Below are 17,632 nucleotides of genomic sequence, written 5' to 3'. Positions count from 1 at the left end.
CAAAATTTTTAAACTTTGAAACTCAAAGTTTCAAAGTTTTCTAGAAAATGTCTGAGATTAATTTAATAATTTCTGCATTTTTTAGCAAAAAAATTTCTGCTCCTTTTTAAAAATCTTTTCTGGCGCTGACACTCCGCCAGTTTGCAGCCATTTTGAGTTGAGTTGGGGGCGTGGCCAGCAGCAGCTTGATTTAAAGTGACAGACGCCCTAAAACATTCTGACTGAAATCTCATTATGGTTTCGTGTAGAAACATGTTTTGTGTAGACCAGAGACTCAGCCTCACCTGTTACAGGAAGCAGAATTTCACCTTCCAGGAAAAGTTTCCCAAAACTTCAGCTTTAGTTTCATTTGACTGAAGCAACATTTCTCCAGTTTTCCCAACTTGATCAAATCCATGAACATTTTCGGATCTTGTGATTTGACAGAAATGCGGTTTAAAGGCTGCTGATCTCACTGGACTGGATTGGTTGGGTTGGATGTGATTACAGTCCAAACCCAGCAGGTCTGAGCTGAAACTCAGAGAATCATAAATAAACTGAAGGATTATGAATGCAGAAGCAGGAACACGTTTTGATGATGGATGGTCTCACGCTTTAATAAAAACATCGGGTTGTTTTTGTCGAGTCCCTGAAAGCGGCATCCTAATTATGTCTCCTGTGGATGAATTAATAAAAACCTAATATCCAGGAAAATATGAGGCTGTTGACATGTTTGCACAGAGATTCAATTAAAAGCAATAATCAGACTAAAATTGCTTTGGGAGCAGCGTTCAACACAAAGTGCCTTTGTGTATTGATTATGCCTGGCAGAGACGTTTTTATTAGATGCTCTTACAAAGTCAGAGCAATATCTGTTAAAAGGCTCCAACCTGATCAGACCTCATTAGAAATGTCTGCAGAGTTCATCCTGCACAAACAAACCAGGAAAATGCAGAACAACTAAAGTGGAAGCAGATTTAAAGAACAAAAAATACCCCAACAATCAAAAAGGTAAAGAGAGAGAGAGGAGAGATTGTTCTGTTGGAGGAAACAACACAAAAACCTGATTAAAGTCCAGTAGCAACTGGTTCCCCTCCTGGCCTGTGGGGGCGCTGCACCAAAAACCTCTGAAGACACTGAGAGCAACTTCCTTCTTCACCAGGTGGAAACTAAATGGAGGCGTCAGATTTTAGTGTTGGAGGATTTCTCTTTAGTCTCTGACTAAAGACCAGGAGCCATTTCTGCTGCTAGCGCTAGACTAGCACGTTAGCTTTGCTTGTATTTACCCAGAATGCCCTGCGCTGGAGTCCACTTCCTGCTTTTGGAGCGGTCTGAAGCGGACCAGAGATACAGATGCAGAACCAGAAGTAAAGTTTGTTTTCTAACGATTAAACTTCAGTTTGTGGTTTCAGCAACATCTGGAGAGGAAGAGGAGCAGATCGTAATCGGAGAATCGATTCAAAATATCGATAATATCGATACCAAGTTGGTCTCAGTCTGATGATAAGATCGATACATTAGTGTCAGATTCACTGTAAATTTTCTTTTCTTTTTGTAGTTTCTCAACTACAAAGATTTTGCTTTGATTTTTCAAATGATACATTTTTTCACTATATTTACAAAACAATAAACACAAATGTGTTTTATTTTACTGTTTATCATGTAAATATAAATATCATTATTTATATTTTGTAAAATCATAAAAACTTTATCTATGGTCTGTTTTTGGTTTAAACAAAATCATTCAAAAGAAAAACAATAAAAGCCAGAAGGTCAGAAGTTTGATGATATATCGGATTAATATCGATAATGGTCCTTTATTTACTTCATATCGGATCGATATGAAAACATGCAGCATCACAGATTAATGAAAACCTTCATAATCCAGGATCAGGTGAAAGCAGACAGGTGTGCAACCTGCTTCAGAGATCTTCTATTCATGAAGACATCTCACTCCCACACACCAGGAGCATTACTAAGTCTGTAATTAAAAAATGTTAATTAAGCAACAAAATAGTTTTATTGTTATCATTATTACAGAAAACTTTGATTTTTACAAAATGAAGAACTGGAGCTGATTCTTTATCTTTTGAATGAAACGCAGCAGCTGCTGCTGCTTCAGGTTCAGGGTGGAAAATGATCATTTATGCTCAGAAATAAGTTTCACTGAATTCGTTTCCTTCAAGGGCGAGACAATTCATTCAAGCAACGATAATAATTATTTTTCTTGAATCATGGCGCATTATTCCTGCAAGGTCGACATGAAGGTACAGAAAACATCTGACGCTCCAGAGAGTGGAAATAACCAGAGAGGAACTGATGGAGATCAGGAAAGAGAAGTTTGATGGATTATTTGGGTTTTATACCAACAGAACCACGTCTCTGATTTAATGTGTGGAGCTTAAAGGATTTTAAAACATAAAAGATTTCCCAGTAAAAAGACACAAAGAGCAACTGGAGAGCAGAGAAAACAGTGGAGAAGTTTAAAGCTGTTCATAAATCTCACCCACAGCAAACTACGGTGGTGGCAGAATAATGCTGTGGGCCTGCGTTTCTGTGGTAAAAGTTAATAATCCTGGAAAAGATTTTAATCTGGAAGCTGAAAATCATTCAAAGTCTAGACTGAAATTAATCTGAGAATGAGACTAAAATATTTACCTTCAGATTTTCTCCACCAGTCGACTGAACTTCAGCTGCTGCCAGAAACAGGCAAAGACTGAAAAGACACATTATCAAAACACAAATTCACACCACACTTTTCAGATTTCTGTCAGTGAAAATGTTGTAGATCATTTATCATCAACCTTTCCCATTGCTGTTCTTTTTCTGTAATTCTGTCCCATAAAACTGAGCTGATGGTTTGGAGATGAAATCATTTCGACTCCCAATTCCAGCTCTGAGAGTTTGACTCCCAAACACCAAGCAGTTTGATTTTAAGATCCGTCAGATTGGAGCCAAAGAGCCAAAGATTTCTGATTTCTAAACAGGAAAATAGTTTCTACATCCAACCAGAGAGGATTTACCGTTTCCCCACGCAGAGACCAAAAATAAACGGGGCAGAAACAAAATTAGAGGGGTAATGGTGGTGTGTGTGTGTGTGTGTGTGTGTGTGTGTGTGTGTGTGTGTGTGTGTGTGTGTGTGTGTGCGCGTGTGTGTGTGTGCGTGTGTGTGTGTGAGGGAATGCTGCAGCACCTGAGAGGCAGACATGCAGCTGAACTCCTCCCACCGCCTGCAGCAGCAGCGCTGTTACCTAGAAACCAGCCGGAGCCGGAGCCACCAGCGGGCGGAGCAGCAGCACCGAGTCCGGCTGCGGAGCGCCGAGCGCGGCGTGGCGGAGCGCGATGGGACCGGGACGCGCCTGGAGGTCTCTCCGGTCTCCCCGCTGAAAGCCTCGGAGCGGCGGAGCGGCAGCGCCTGGAGGTGAGCCGGAGTTCAGGGAGGATTTCTGCTGAGACTCATTTCATCACAGCTTCATTCAGGCAGCGCAGGCATCAAAGTTTATGAGACTGAAAATAATTATTAAAAATGAATATAAATGAGTTAAATTAGCTGGAAGATGCGCAGAGACAAAATGATCAATGTTTTGCTCTCATTTCCTCCGTCATGTTTACATTTTTATATGTTCATTTATCATGTTTTGAGTTATTTTATTGGCATGATTTTTGTTCCTCTTTGCTGCCATGTTGTTTTTAGCATCTCAATGCTCACAAGGAAATATTTAACTTTTAATATTTGTCATTTTATTACATGATAAATTTCCTTAGATAATTTTAACACAAACTTATCAAATAAACCTGACATGATGCATAAACATTACTGTAATAATAAAACACTATTATTATTATTATTATTATTATTATTATGAGTTTTAAAATAAAATCTGTGTAAATATATAAAACCTAACTCTCTCATGAATCATATAGTATAAAATATAATAAAATCTAAATCTATAAAATCTATTTCTAAATATTTTGATGTTTCTGGCTGAACACTGTCAAGAAAACTGGTATGAGGTTTGAGATCTATCCAGGTACACGCAGAAAAAGGTGCATGAAGGCCTGAAGGAAATAAAGCAATCTTGTGTTTTGATTTATAATGATTGAGTGTTTGGATAATGATTAAGTTGAACATGTATGAATACAATAGGTAAAATGACTGTATGTAAGTAATCACTGAATGATTCTGAAGTGTACGAATCATGATCTGTAATAACATGACAACAATGAAATGATTAAGGTTTGATGATTTATAATAAGTGAAAGAGGTGATTAATGCTTATGATTAATGCTTAATGGAAATCAGCACATAGTTTTTAATATTTGACTGTGTTTGAAAGTTAATCAGAGAAAAGCACATAGTTTTTAAAAAGGAAAAGGGGAAAAAGGAGAAGGGGAACTTGTGAGTTCCTGCTGTCGCAAGCAGTTCTGAACAGATGGCCAGACGCACAGGATGGGTGGGGCGGTATGGTTGGCTAAGATCAACACGTTGAGGAAAGGACGGTACTTTCCATCCCAGCCAGCAGACAGGAGGGGCCGACGGGGGTTTCCGTGAAATCAGCAGATGTTCAGGAAACCACGTAAACTAACACTCAGCCATACACATACATGGCAGAGAACTGTATATAAGCAGACGGAAAAGGAGAAGTTCTTGTTCTTTGTCTGCGGCACCGAAGTAGAGCTAACACGAAGAAGCAGATCAAGGAAACAACAGCAGACCACACCCTGAAGCCACGGGAAAAGCTGAAGCTTCGTGCCACCAAAGGGAGACAAGTTCCAATCGTCCAACCCGGGTTCCTGATTCGATCGTCGGTCTTACCTCAACCCAAACATTGCAACAGACTTGGAGAAAGGACAAAGGTCCCGGAGGGATAAAAGAGTTGGGTTTTCAAAAGCAATTGAACCCTCTCTACTTTGCTTCTATTCTAAAGAGGATTTTTCCACACAAAGGACAAAGATTCAGACCAAGGTTTTCGGACGTTCCTGTTGCTAAAGATCCTCCACCAACTGGGTATGAGTTGAACTTGCTTCCTAAAAAGCTATCTCAGAATCTGTGACATAGGTTAGGGAAAGAGACAGGAGGGTATGATTGTACATGTTGATCTTATTACACTGCTCTTGACTTATATACAATTGATTATTAATTTGTATGTCACATATCCCTGCTTAAGCTTGCTTAATAAATTCTTACTCTAAAATTCTAATGAGGTTGGTGGACATTGGAATTAATTGAGTCATTTAATCATTTTTCAGTTCTTTTAATAAAGGTAAAACTAAGGTACATGGTTCTAGTGAAAAGGAGGCTTCATAATTTCCTTTGGCGAGAGTAAAATAATGACCCAGGGACTTACATCCAAGTCACTGAATTTAATCTAGCCGGTTCCAAGAGCAAGTTATATTTTAGAAAGCGAGCTACCGTTAACAGGAGTGGTTATTGGAATTATGCAGCTGTGAGGGCTACTCAGCTGACTGTTTCTTAACTGAAAAGGGTCGTAACTTCTGGATTGGAGGTAGTTAGAGCTAGACGAATCGCTTTCGATACCAGTTTGAATAGATTATCTCTTATAGATCTCATTTAGGGTAATACCCAGGTCTTAGAGATTTTCCGGACCTGTTAGACAGAGAACTGGTCAGTAGTCAGCCCCGGAGGGTTGTGATGAAGTGGGCGGGGCTAGCTATTGCAGGATAACGGACATGGCGCCCAACGTGGGGCAGAGCCAAGTAGGCGGGCCCTAATAAACCAAGTCAGTAAAAACAGAAGTGTGATTCTGAATAGCTCACTTGGATGGTTAACTCTGAGGGAATAGAGTTAACGGTGACTGATAAGGCCGTCAGTCACAACCCTTGCAGTAACTGTATAGCATGCAGGTGAGGGAAAGCTTCTACTGAGGATAAGTGATAGTATCCAGACAGTGAAGCCAGTAGCCAACACAGCCTGGACCCATCCCTACTCAAGAGCGCAAAGAGAGGCTTTGGGGGATAGGCAACTCGAAGACAAAGACAACTATGGATGACGAAGAAAGGGGAGAACTGGATCCCCTGCCAGAGCCAGCAAAGGGACAAGGGGCAAGCAACATCAGCCAAGACGGGGAAGATCATCAAACCCGTCTTTCCCAAACTGCTATATCACAACTTCCTGTAATGTTGATATTACTCGGTGATGGATTGGATTCCTGGACTGGACCACTGAAAAGGACTTTTTTCGAATCTCATTATAGTACCCAAGAGAACAAGGTTCGGGATATAATGAACTACATGATACGGACCCAGATATACTACTGCTCCCGACTTAACGATGGCCACCGACTGGGGGTCGTCAAATGCCCAGTGAAAGTTGCTAAGAAGTTGGAGATTAAAGAGTGGCTAGAATGGTTCGCCGAGCTCCTTGAGGGATGGACCGCTGGTGAGCTGCGGATTGTCTACAGCCCCTCTGGAAAGTATGACGGAGTAGTGAAGACAGCCACAAAGGCAGCGGGCATCGACGGGATCCTGACAGAACAGCTAGCTAGAGGGGTAAGCCAGTACAAAGAGTGTAAAGAAGCCCTGCAGAGACTGTCAACCTACAAAGGCATCAAAAGAAAGGAGCGAGCCCCGGAGAAGGCGGAATCGGAGGTGGCTGAGGCCCCCTCTCGACTGCCCAGCAGAGCCACAACACCGACTAACCAGCCGAAGCAAGATCAGCAGGACCTGATAGACCTGACGGACGGCGATGACGACATCCCAGTTCGACCGGGAGCATCGCGGAACGACGAGATCCCCTCTGAGCAGTCAGAAGAGGAAAATCACGAGGGATCGCTCATCGACGGTTTCACTGAGGAACAGTTGGAGCAAGCGGCCAGGGATTGGTCCCCTCGACGGGGTCAGGAGTTCGGGTTTCATCCCCGAGTCCACAGCACGGAAAGGAGGCAGCCACTGCCACCTACGGAGACTCCAGCGGGCAGCAGCTCCGACGAGGACGAGGAGGAATCGGATGAGGAGCTATGGGACCCCGGCCGCCCTAAAAAGAAGACCCAAAAGTCGGATGTTTGGAGGAGCACCCGAGAGTTGGCCAAAATACCATCAGAGACCATCAGCTTAAGGCTGCAATCCGGGCTCATGATTTACCAGTTTATTGGAGGAATATGGGACCTTGAAGGTGACGGGCTGATTGTGTTCACCAATGATAAATACAAGATCCACAATCGAAAGTTTCGACACAGCCTTGAAAACCAAGCTGGGAAATATTACCAAAAAGATTCAAAGGTGTTGGAGGCTTCCTGTAGTGAAAAAACTAGAGGAGACGTAGTGATGATGAAGGGCTACAGTCTTCCTTATGGTGCCATAATCCTGGTCCCAATTGATGTTTACAAGAAAGGAGAGAGTCTGGAGGAGTATCGGAAGAAGATGTGGCACGGACTCGAAAGGGGCCTGGTGACTGCCAGCAACGAAAGCATGAGAAGGGTGATGGTGAGCGTGCAGGGACTAAGATCGGCAGATTTGCCAAAGGACACCGCCAGATCGGTCACAGAGAATGGAGTGGTGAACATAGCCAAGACCAACAGTCATTTCTTTGTGTTCAAAGAGGTAGTGGTGGTGGTTGACCCCCGTATGCATCGACTCCGTACGGAGCAAGGTGTACGAATGGCAACTGAAATGGAGGAACAATGCCGCATCAGCCACCCAGCAAAGGAGATCAAGAAATATCCCTTAAAAATACCCCAGAGTGGAGTTTCAAACACCACCCAGACCGGCAAGGCCAAGGTTATGGAGCCACTCAGGATAAAGTTAAGGGAAGCACCAGTCGGACCAGAGTCCCACGCAGCAAGATACGTCAAAGAATTCTCATTCGAGGGAAGCGGCAGTGAACTGAGGCAACCCAACGCGGACAGAGTCAAGGATGAGCAGCTGACGGTCCAGAGAGAAGTAGGACCGATGAAACCAGCCAAGATTCAACCGCTGAACTCCCCCAGGAGGGAACCTCTTCGACAACAACAGTATGAGGACATCAGCGACTCGGAGGAAGGAGAAGAGCAACAGGAGATCGAACATTCTGAAGAAGAAGAAGAAGAGAGTGATCACGGCAGCATCTTCTCCGACCCAAAGCAACCACCGACAGGGCATAAGACACTCCGAACAGGACAGCACCGAGGAAAGAAGAAAGAAATAGAAACCTTTGACATCGAGGGTTCTTCTGAGAGACTGGCGAGAGACGTGACCTGGGGCCCCGTACAGGCTAAAGACGGACGGCGTACGTATGTACCAGAGGTCGGTCAGACCGAGTACCAAATTCCAGCAGGATGGGCCAGCAGGCTGGGAGACAAGGTGCTGCTCGAGGTAGAAGCGACAGTCGGGGAGTGGGCTAACATCCTGATGACACCATCCTGCTCTACCCTGACAGCACACTATTCCCTGACCACCAACTTCAGGAACGCATACATGGGAATTATGTATGATGTGATGCTGCGACGACTGAAGAAAGCGGCCTACAAGTACTCCAAGGAGACTCGACAGAAGCTGGACGAGGTGTCGGCTGATGAAGAGGAGCCGCAGGCGACGTCTTCAGAGCCAGGACCACAGATCCCGCGGGGACCACAAGGAGTGTCAGCCCAGCCACCGGCCACTACTACCGGACAAGATGCATACGCAGAACTAAAGAATCTAAGGCTGGTGATTCGGAGTAAAAACGCAGACGAAAATAATGAGGAGTATTTGAAAGATGTCTGGCCAACTGTGCTATCTACCACCAACCACGAAGGGGCCAAAAAGTTGTGGCTGACCAGCGTGACTGCGGACCCGATGGTTGGAACAGAGTCAGCACAGAGCAACTATGAGAGATTAGTGTTGGAGGACATGGACGACGAAGAATCCCAGGTGAAGAGGGCTAGAGGACGGCTGGACAAAGGAAGCCGGTTGGAACCGCTTTGGCACACACTAAAGCAAACCGTTTCTCCCGCGAGGTATGTGAAGGTACTGCGTGAGGTGACAAAGGGACGAAGAGGAGAGATTGTGTTTGTGAAACTACCAGTGAGAAGCACAACCGTGGCCCAGATGGATGTGGCAGTGCAGGGATTCGACCTGGAGCAGCAGTACTACGAGGACAAAAGGAAGAAGGAGGCTAGCCAACCAGCCAAGCCACCTGGAAGGGTCAACATCAGACAGCCATCCAACTTCCAGAACAGGCCGTTCCCGCAAGGCACACAGCCATCCAACTTCCAGGGCCGGCCGTTTCAACAGGGAGCACCACCATCCAATTTCCAAAACCGGCCGTTCCAGCAGAAACCACCAGGACCAAAAGGAAGACCGACCAACCCGCCGGCTTCACAAAATCAGCCAGGGAAAGGTCAGTTCCTGACGGATGAGGAATATAGGAAATTGAGCCCAGAACAAAGGACGGCCCTCCGTGAGTCCCGTAAAGCCGGGGCCGGAGGGTCACCAAAGTAATGGCGTCCAGGTCGCGGGTCATTTTAGAAAATGCCTACTGGGAAGGGGACGAAATCTACGCCAAAGTGGAGGGAGTACCCTACCTGGTGGACACCGGAGCGGAGGTGTCTATGACCCGCAAAGACCTAGAAACAGCAGGACACCTGAAGGTTCAGTTTGCTAATGGAAAAATAGAAGAAATGCCATACGGGACATGGAAAGGAGTAGTGTGGGTGAAAGGTCCTTACAATCTACTCACAGTAAAAGACTTAGATGAACTCAGTAAAAAGAAAGGCACACATCGCCGACTAGAGCGAAGGCTGACGAGCTTGAAAGCAAGGTTGGTGAAAGTCGGCCCGACCCAAACCGGATCCGGGCAGCAGGACTGGTACAAACCGATTGACATACCAACGGTGACAGAACAGAAGCTCGCAGAGAGTGACTTCTCCCCGGCTGGGAAAGAGAAGCTGCGTGAGATCATCGTTACAGCGCAAGTGGCACGGTTCAAGAACGATTGTGGGGATTTGGGTCCAAAGTTTGTTCATCACATCGAAGGTGGGGTTCATCCACCTGTCCGGCAGTACCCGCTGAACCCGGGAGCAGTCGAGGAGATGGACAAGATCGTGAAGGAGCTGAGCGCCCTGGAAATCATCAGAGAGGAGCTCAACCCGATCACCAACAGCCCCATCCAGGCGGTGAAGAAACCTGAATCGGCTGGAGGGGGTTGGAGACCAGTTATCAACTTCAAAGCCCTGAATCGGAGAACAATAGCGAACCGAGCCAGTTTAATCAATCCCCAAGGAGCGCTAAAAACTCTTCGAGTCAAGAAGTTCAAGTCATGCATCGACCTAGCCAATGGATTTTTCTCTCTACGCCTCGCCAGACAATCGCAAGGTAAAACTGCGTTCACCCACAAAGGCAAGAGCTATGTGTGGCAAAGGTTACCCCAGGGATACAAGAACTCCCCAAACGTGTTCCAGTCAGCAGTGATGGAAATACTGGGGGACGTAGGTGCAACTGTGTACATTGATGATGTCTTTATTGCTGATGATACAGAAGAAGAACACCTAGAAAGACTACAAAAAGTGGTAGAAAACCTCACCGAGGCAGGTTTGAGGCTAAACCTCAAGAAATGTCAATTTGGACAATTCCAAGTGAATTATCTGGGTTTCCAAGTTACGTCAGATTTGGGACTCTCAGATGGGTACAGAGAAAAGCTGACGAACATTCAACCACCTCAGTCAGAGAATGACTTACAGAAAATATTAGGACTATGCAACTATGTCCGGGACCACGTACCCAATTATCAGAAGTATGCCAAACCTTTGTACAAATGCCTGAGAAAGAGTGAGGAGGACGAAAAGGACGGAAAAAGACCCTGGGTTTGGACAGCAGCGAATCAACAGAACTTGGAAGAATTGAGAAAAGCCATTCAAGCAGCTGTGAGACTGGAGCCAAGGAGTTTGTCAGAACGACTGGTGGCAGAGATCAGCTGTGAGAATGACGATGCCATGATCAAAGTGAGTAACGAAAATGGAGGCTTAGTTACCCTGTGGAGTTACACCCTGACTTCTGTTGAGAAGAAATATCCGCAGGAGGAGAAAGAGCTAGCGGTGTTAGCTCGTTACTGGGGTGTGCTGAAGGATCTAGCACAAGGACAACCAGTTAAAGTCATCACACAGAGCCAAGTTCATAAGTATCTAAGAAAAGGTACCGTGGAAAGTACTAAAGCAACTAACACACGGTGGGGAAGATGGGAAGACATCCTGCTGGACCCGGAGCTTGAGATTGGGCCAGCACAACCCACCAGTAAGAAGAAACCGCCAGAGACATCTGAGAAGCCAAAACAACCGGAATGGACAATCTACACCGATGGATCCAGAAAGGGGTCCGACCAGTCGGCATACTGGGGATTTATTCTGAAGCAAGACGGCAAGGAAAAATGCCGTCAGAAAGGAAAAGCTCCCGGTAGTGCTCAAGCCGGAGAAGTAACGGCCGTACTGGAAGGATTGCTGGAGCTGGTGAAAAGGAAAATCAAGAATGCCAGGTTAGTAACCGACAGTTACTACTGCGCTCAAGCCCTTAGAGAAGACTTGGCCATTTGGGAAGAAAATGGTTTCGAGACAGCGAAGGGCAAGCCAGTGGCACACAGAGACTTGTGGAAAAAGATTGCTGAGCTAAAACTACAATTGGAAATAGATGTTGAGCATCAAAAAGCACACACGCATGAGGGAGCTCATTGGCGTGGGAATGATGAAGTGGACTGTTATGTCCAGCAAAGAAAGATCGTCTTTGTCGGTACCGAGAAGTGGGACAGCACTCCCAGAGGACGGGAGGTCCCAGAAGAGTACGTGGTCGAGGTCGTGCGGAGCGTGCATGAGGCCCTTGGACATGCAGGCGTACGACCTACCCGTAAGGAGCTGGAGGAGCAGGATCTTTGGATCCCAGTGAAACAAGTCCAACGCGTGCTAAGGGACTGTGAAGTATGTGGACAATACAACGCAGGTCGCCGAGGGCAGCGGATGGAGGGGCTATCCATCAAAAGCACGGTCCCCTGGGGTTCAGTCTGCATGGATGTTGCAGGCCCCATGGGGATAACAGGAAGAAGAGGTGAGAAGTACCTCTTAGTGCTGGTGGATTCTATGTCGGGGTTTGTAACTACAAAAGCAGCCAGGAAAGCAAACGGCAATAGTGTTGTCGGCATGCTGGAACAAGTATGCAGTGCCCTGGGAATCCCGAAAGAGCTGCGCACGGATAATGGGACTCATTTCCGTAATTCACAGGTTGACCAATGGTGTCAGAAGTTTGGAGTAATGCGAGTTTACTCTCCACCCTATACCCCTCAAGCTAACGGAGTGGTGGAACGAGCCATAGGGTTAGTGAAAAGCTGGATAGCTAAAAATGCTAACACCAACAGTTGGAGCACGCAGGCGGTGGAAATAGGGCAGGCACTGAACGACAGAAGCAGAGCCGAGAGGCCCGCCCCTGCAATGGAGCTCAACCAACGGCCGTTCACCACGAAGGAAGTGGGGCGGAGCTCCAGCGACAAAAAGGAGAAGCTGACGCCCAGAGTGCCATTCCGAGAGGGACAGCGCGTGTGGGTCAAAGCAAGAGAGCAACCTGTAAATGCAGCAGTAAAACCCAAGTTTGAGACCACTGACATCGTCAAGCAAGTACTGGATAGGAACACAGTATTGCTGAAAAGAAAAGGGATTCAAGGAGTTGAGCAGCTCAAGCCAGTTCCTGACTAAAGTGAAACAGAAGCCGGTGAAATGGCCAGTGAATCATGTACCATTCCACCCTATATCGGACTGGCCACCGTGAAAGGGGTGGTTATAATTAGAAGAACACCTTCAGGGATTTGGGCAGGACGAGCCCTGAAGAAATTGGATTGGGCTAAAAAGGGAGTCCTGTCAGAGGAGCGAGAGATGCTGTTGTGGGCAAGAGCTAAAAGTCGCTGTCCGGTTTGTTTAGTAAACAACCCACTCCCCATCACCTGGGAGGGACCGGGCCGTGAGAAACCCAGGCAACAAGGAGCCACCGCAGAGATGCTACAACATCTCCGCGTCTCTCCAGTTACGGTTTTGAACAACACCATCTGTGGGAACTGCCGGGTAGGTTACCTGCCCCGACTTCAGTTGGAGACCCAATGGAGCTGGCAGAATGAAGAACCAAAAAGCTGTTATTGCGTCTGGGATGGGGACGATCTCCATCACTGTTCTACTTGCGAAGACCAGCTGGGGAGAGGAGAACTGACTTTGACAGGTCAGGCTGAGGGATGGCAGGTGACGAGGTTTTACAGCTCGCTGCGATATTACAGAACATATGGACAAGTACAACCAAATCACGGGAGCCCCATACCGATAATATTACCGGGACCTTCAGCTCCCCCAAACACCCCAGAAGAAGCGGATCCATGGGTGTGGAGGAGGGAAGAAGGGCCCCATGATGTCCTGTGGGATTCTGTTCATGCTGCCTGGCCGTATGAAGCTGCCGGAACATCCCTGTCATTTCCACCATTGAACACCAGCCACTCCCCTGTGATCTTCCGGGTACATCGGCCTCACGCGTACCAACCATCAGCTGAGGGGCTAAGTGCACTCCCAGATGACACCAGAGGCCAAGCCGTTAATGGGGGTTGGACAGGCCCCTGGGAGCTGACCACATGGGCACATCTGATTTTGGAAGTCATCAATGACTGCACAATTCCTGTGGTGGATTTACCGGACGTGCCAAGGGAAGATGGAGTACGCTGCTCAGATATGTATTACTACACCACTGAGGTGGACGGGTGGGGCAGCAATGCGGTAAGACCTAAGGAAAAGTCTTGCCTGTACTGGATAACAGCGGAGTCTCAGTTTCGGGATGGAGTATTGCAACACCCGGGAGGCGTGGCTCACAGAGCGGGTACGCCCTCCGATCCTAGCACCTCCTGCCAGATTCAGCTGTCAGTGCGCATGATCACCGTCCCCTTTAAAGGAATCTACTCCGTCGGAGCAGCCATCAAAGTGGTGCCAGACGAGCAAAATTACGCCACCGTGTCCTACACCGAACCAGAGCCTCCTAAGAAGAAACCCAAAACTCACGCCTGGCAGAAGCTCGCTTCAGCATTTCCATGGAGGAAGAAGAACCAAGACTAACGAACACACCGGAAGGGGGAAAACGAGTCGCCAAGTCTCAACGTCAGTCAAAGCCCACAAGACGGAAAGGTACAAGGGTTTTTGTAACTAAAATGTTCAAAGTAGGAGCTGGAGTCTCGTCGGGACTATCAGATAAAGGTCCGTTTCTAAGACTCCCTACTACCTCTATACTACTTGATATGCCGAGAGAAGATTTCACTCCTTCCAATCCGCTCACCGAAGCATATTTTCTCAAGTATCTCATATATCTTCGACCCACTAATTTCCAGTATACAAAACAGGTGGGGGAAAGTGAAGAGTACACGCCACCCCCTCCAATGAAGCCACATTTATTCATCCCTACCGCACCGCCTGCTTGGCAAGGACGAGGGTCCAATAACACGGTCCATTATGCATCAATTTCACCTATGTGCCCAAGATCTCTGCCATGGACCTTTAATACAGTGTATCTCAGGGTACAGGGGATCGAACTACGGATACGGTGGGGTCCCCATTACCTTGAACCACTGCAAGGACTGTATTGTGAGATTTCACTTAATGACATGATTATTTGGACCACATCACCAAGTATGGCAAAAACCATAGTAAAGAGGGAAATGAATCCAGAATGTTATATATTTAATAACACCAGGCTTCCATTGAAATTGGAAATAGACAGGGTCTACCCCAATCCACCACACCAGAGGATTTTTACCCCGTCAACCTGGGGGTACCGCACCAGACTAACTTTGCATGGGCAACCTTTGTACACCTACATCTCAGTACCCGCCCCAATAGGGTACAATCACGAATCTTGGTATGACCAGGCGTTGAAAAACGGCACCGCCCAAGGCCCGTTTCCTCGGCCGCACTATTGGAGAGTGTTCCACTGGAAGTGGGTGTGGAGGGGGTTGGAGCCCGACTTACCCTACCCCTCTCCTATATTTACAGCCTTGCAACAGAGAAGAGCCACCAGACGGGTTGCGAAGAACCCTGCTCACCAAGGCTGTATCAAGGCTTTAAGAAAAATTTGTACAAAGCCTGATGCACCGGATCCCAGAGAATCACTAATCTGGCCAGGATGGATGCTATCGGCATGAGGCGCAAGCCTACAGACCAGGGTTGGCTGGACTCAACATCGGATTCGGACAGCTCTACCGACGCTGACGACGACTCGGACACCTCTAACGAACCTTTGCTACGGAAAACGACTACGATAACAGGAAAATCCCTTTGCCTGAAAGGGCTGCTGACGCTTCTTGCTTTGCTATTTGCTGCTGCTGTTCTCGCTACGATCTTCTACTTCATCGGAGTTGGACCGTGGTACCTTACGCATACAAAGGTCACTTATGGACATTCCAAGTATGCCACCTTCAACTGCTGGAATACGAGCACCACGGCTATTTTTGTGCCATGGGACAACGAAACTTCTGCCCAGAATCGAACCGGATTATTCGCCAAAGAAAACGGCAAAAAGTATGTGGAAAGCCGAGCCTACAAACTGAACGACTCCTCCCTAGACGACCTCCTGAATCGGACCTGGGAAATCTACGCCTATGACTTCCTCGACACCGGAGCGCTCTGCTGGATACGGGTCCTACAGCGCAAAGAACGACGGACCGTCAGGTGCAACTGGATTCATCCGGATCGAGGATTTCCAGAATGGCATTACAACATGGCTTGTCGGTCGCTACTACTGTTGCCGCACCAAGGGTACTGGGATACCGAAGTGGTATACCCGGCCCCGCACAGGTCCTCAGGTTGTCGAACCTGGCTCCCACGAGGGGAGTTTTGGGGTGACTATCACCTAAATTGCAGAGAGGATGCCAACATTACAGAGCGACCGCAGGTTAACAACACCTCCCGGAACGACTTTCTCGATTGGGCAACGAGGCCGCCCCCCAACGACAGTTTGACTAACATTACGGCCTTCCTGATTCGACAAGGTCCAACACGGTTTATGTACCAATCTGACCAGCAATATTGTTATAGGAACCACTTTAGGTGGTTAAATGCCTGCCTCTGGAATAAGTTCGTCAAATGCAAGGGCCAAAATTACATTGTTACAGCTGTAGAAGAATACCGGTCGGATTTCTGGCACTCTGTACGATCAATACGGACAGAAATTGAAACCTGGCTAAATAACACATTCCCATGGACGTACATAGCCAAAGACCAAACGTTCTTTGAGGGAGACTTCCCAGAGGGAGCGATTCGCTCTCTTGCTGGGTTAGAGGACTTTCACATTGCCAATTTACGTACACAACCCCTTCCAACTCCTGATGACCTTCTGAGCGCTCCTAAAGGCGACTTTGCAAAGATTGACAAATGTGTTGCGCGCAGTATCTTTGACAGCCTTAATAACACTTGCTGGGTGAAAACCCACTCGTCACCACGATGTGACCTCGTACAAACTAGCAAGACCTTCTATTCCACCTGGAGGTATCACTGCCCTAATCCTCACGTCCTTCCGACCGCTAAATGGGCTTTACGGGCCTGGTATGAGGATTATACTCGGAATTGGGACTGGGAATGGTGGGGACTCCAACAAGAAGAACTTCTAGCCTGGGTTATACCCTGTCTCAGTGAGTCTACCAATTATTGGATCAAGTACCAATACCTCGCCACAGTTTATTCTAAGGACCGTATGATTTGGCCTGGGGTTTTTTGGAGACCTGAAAACTACATCAACCCGAGACCCTGGCGCATGACTTGTAAAAATAACACACGACAAGTCCTTGAGTGTGTCATAAGTTTGGCCAGAAGACCCTGCCACGAGGTCCGAGGTTGGGAACGCTACTGCACACAGCATTATGCGGATGAGTATAACACTCACTCTTCAGAAGTTACTTGGCGCAAAATCAATGGTACATGGCGGAGGGCTATAGTGAGCGGAAAGACCTGTACCGACACAATCCTAGGTTACCACCTCCAGAAGCGCAAGAGTATTCTGGGTCTGCCAGTTCCCTTTATCCCAAACCCCCTTATAGCCATCGCCGAAGGACATGCTTTCCGAAAGAGTATATGTGATGGGACAGTAGACCCCGGGTTTGACTGGATTGGACCTAATCTTTTGTATTCCAATCTCACCTGCACAATCTCTAAGGAGATATGGCAGAAATGTGGCGAAGGAGCGGACCAACACGACTGTTTCTGGTATGAAACTATGGGAGCGACCATCGTGACCGCAATCACCGAGGTTGTCGAAGAGGCTGCTAGTGTGGTGGAAGGAGGCCTCCACATTGTTGAGCAATGGCTGCTGAGTGCGCTGAGTATGCTGTGGCCATACATCTTGGGCCTACTGGGAGTGGCCGTGGCTTTAATCGTCGGCAAAGTTGTCCTGGAGGTGTGGCTGAAAGCACTTTGTCGTTGCAAAAAGAGGGAGTACCAGCCCCTCCCCCCGAAGGAGGAGCCTGCTTCTGCATAAAAGAGAGCTCTCGTGTGCCTACGAGCCATTCAACCTTCTCCGCCGCTGCCAACAAGACCGGAACCAAAGGAACCATCATCGGACATCATGGCATCTAACTTTTCCACCAACACATCGAACCCCAACTCACTTTTTGCACCAATTCAAGTGAGTACCCTTGAGCACTTAGGGGTTACCCTAGCCTGGGTGCTCTACTGCCACACTGGTTCCT

At 47.3% G+C, this 17,632-nt stretch overlaps 1 protein-coding gene across 2 annotated transcripts in view; it reads left to right on the top strand.

Annotated features, from left to right (window-relative positions):
• The first annotated feature begins 3,164 nt into the window (after positions 1-3,164).
• LOC114159677 (somatostatin receptor 3) overlaps positions 3,165-17,632 on the top strand; it is a 32,251-nt gene continuing 17,783 nt past the window's right edge. For both annotated transcript variants that reach the window (XR_003598638.1, XM_028041746.1), the window contains exon 1: positions 3,165-3,400. The gene's annotated coding sequence lies outside the window, so the exon portion shown is untranslated. The remainder of the gene's footprint in view (positions 3,401-17,632) is intronic.

This window comes from Xiphophorus couchianus, chromosome 16 (genome assembly GCF_001444195.1).
Source record: "Xiphophorus couchianus chromosome 16, X_couchianus-1.0, whole genome shotgun sequence".
Taxonomy (NCBI): Eukaryota; Metazoa; Chordata; class Actinopteri; order Cyprinodontiformes; family Poeciliidae; genus Xiphophorus; species Xiphophorus couchianus.
This window is presented reverse-complemented; position numbering and strand designations above follow the sequence as displayed.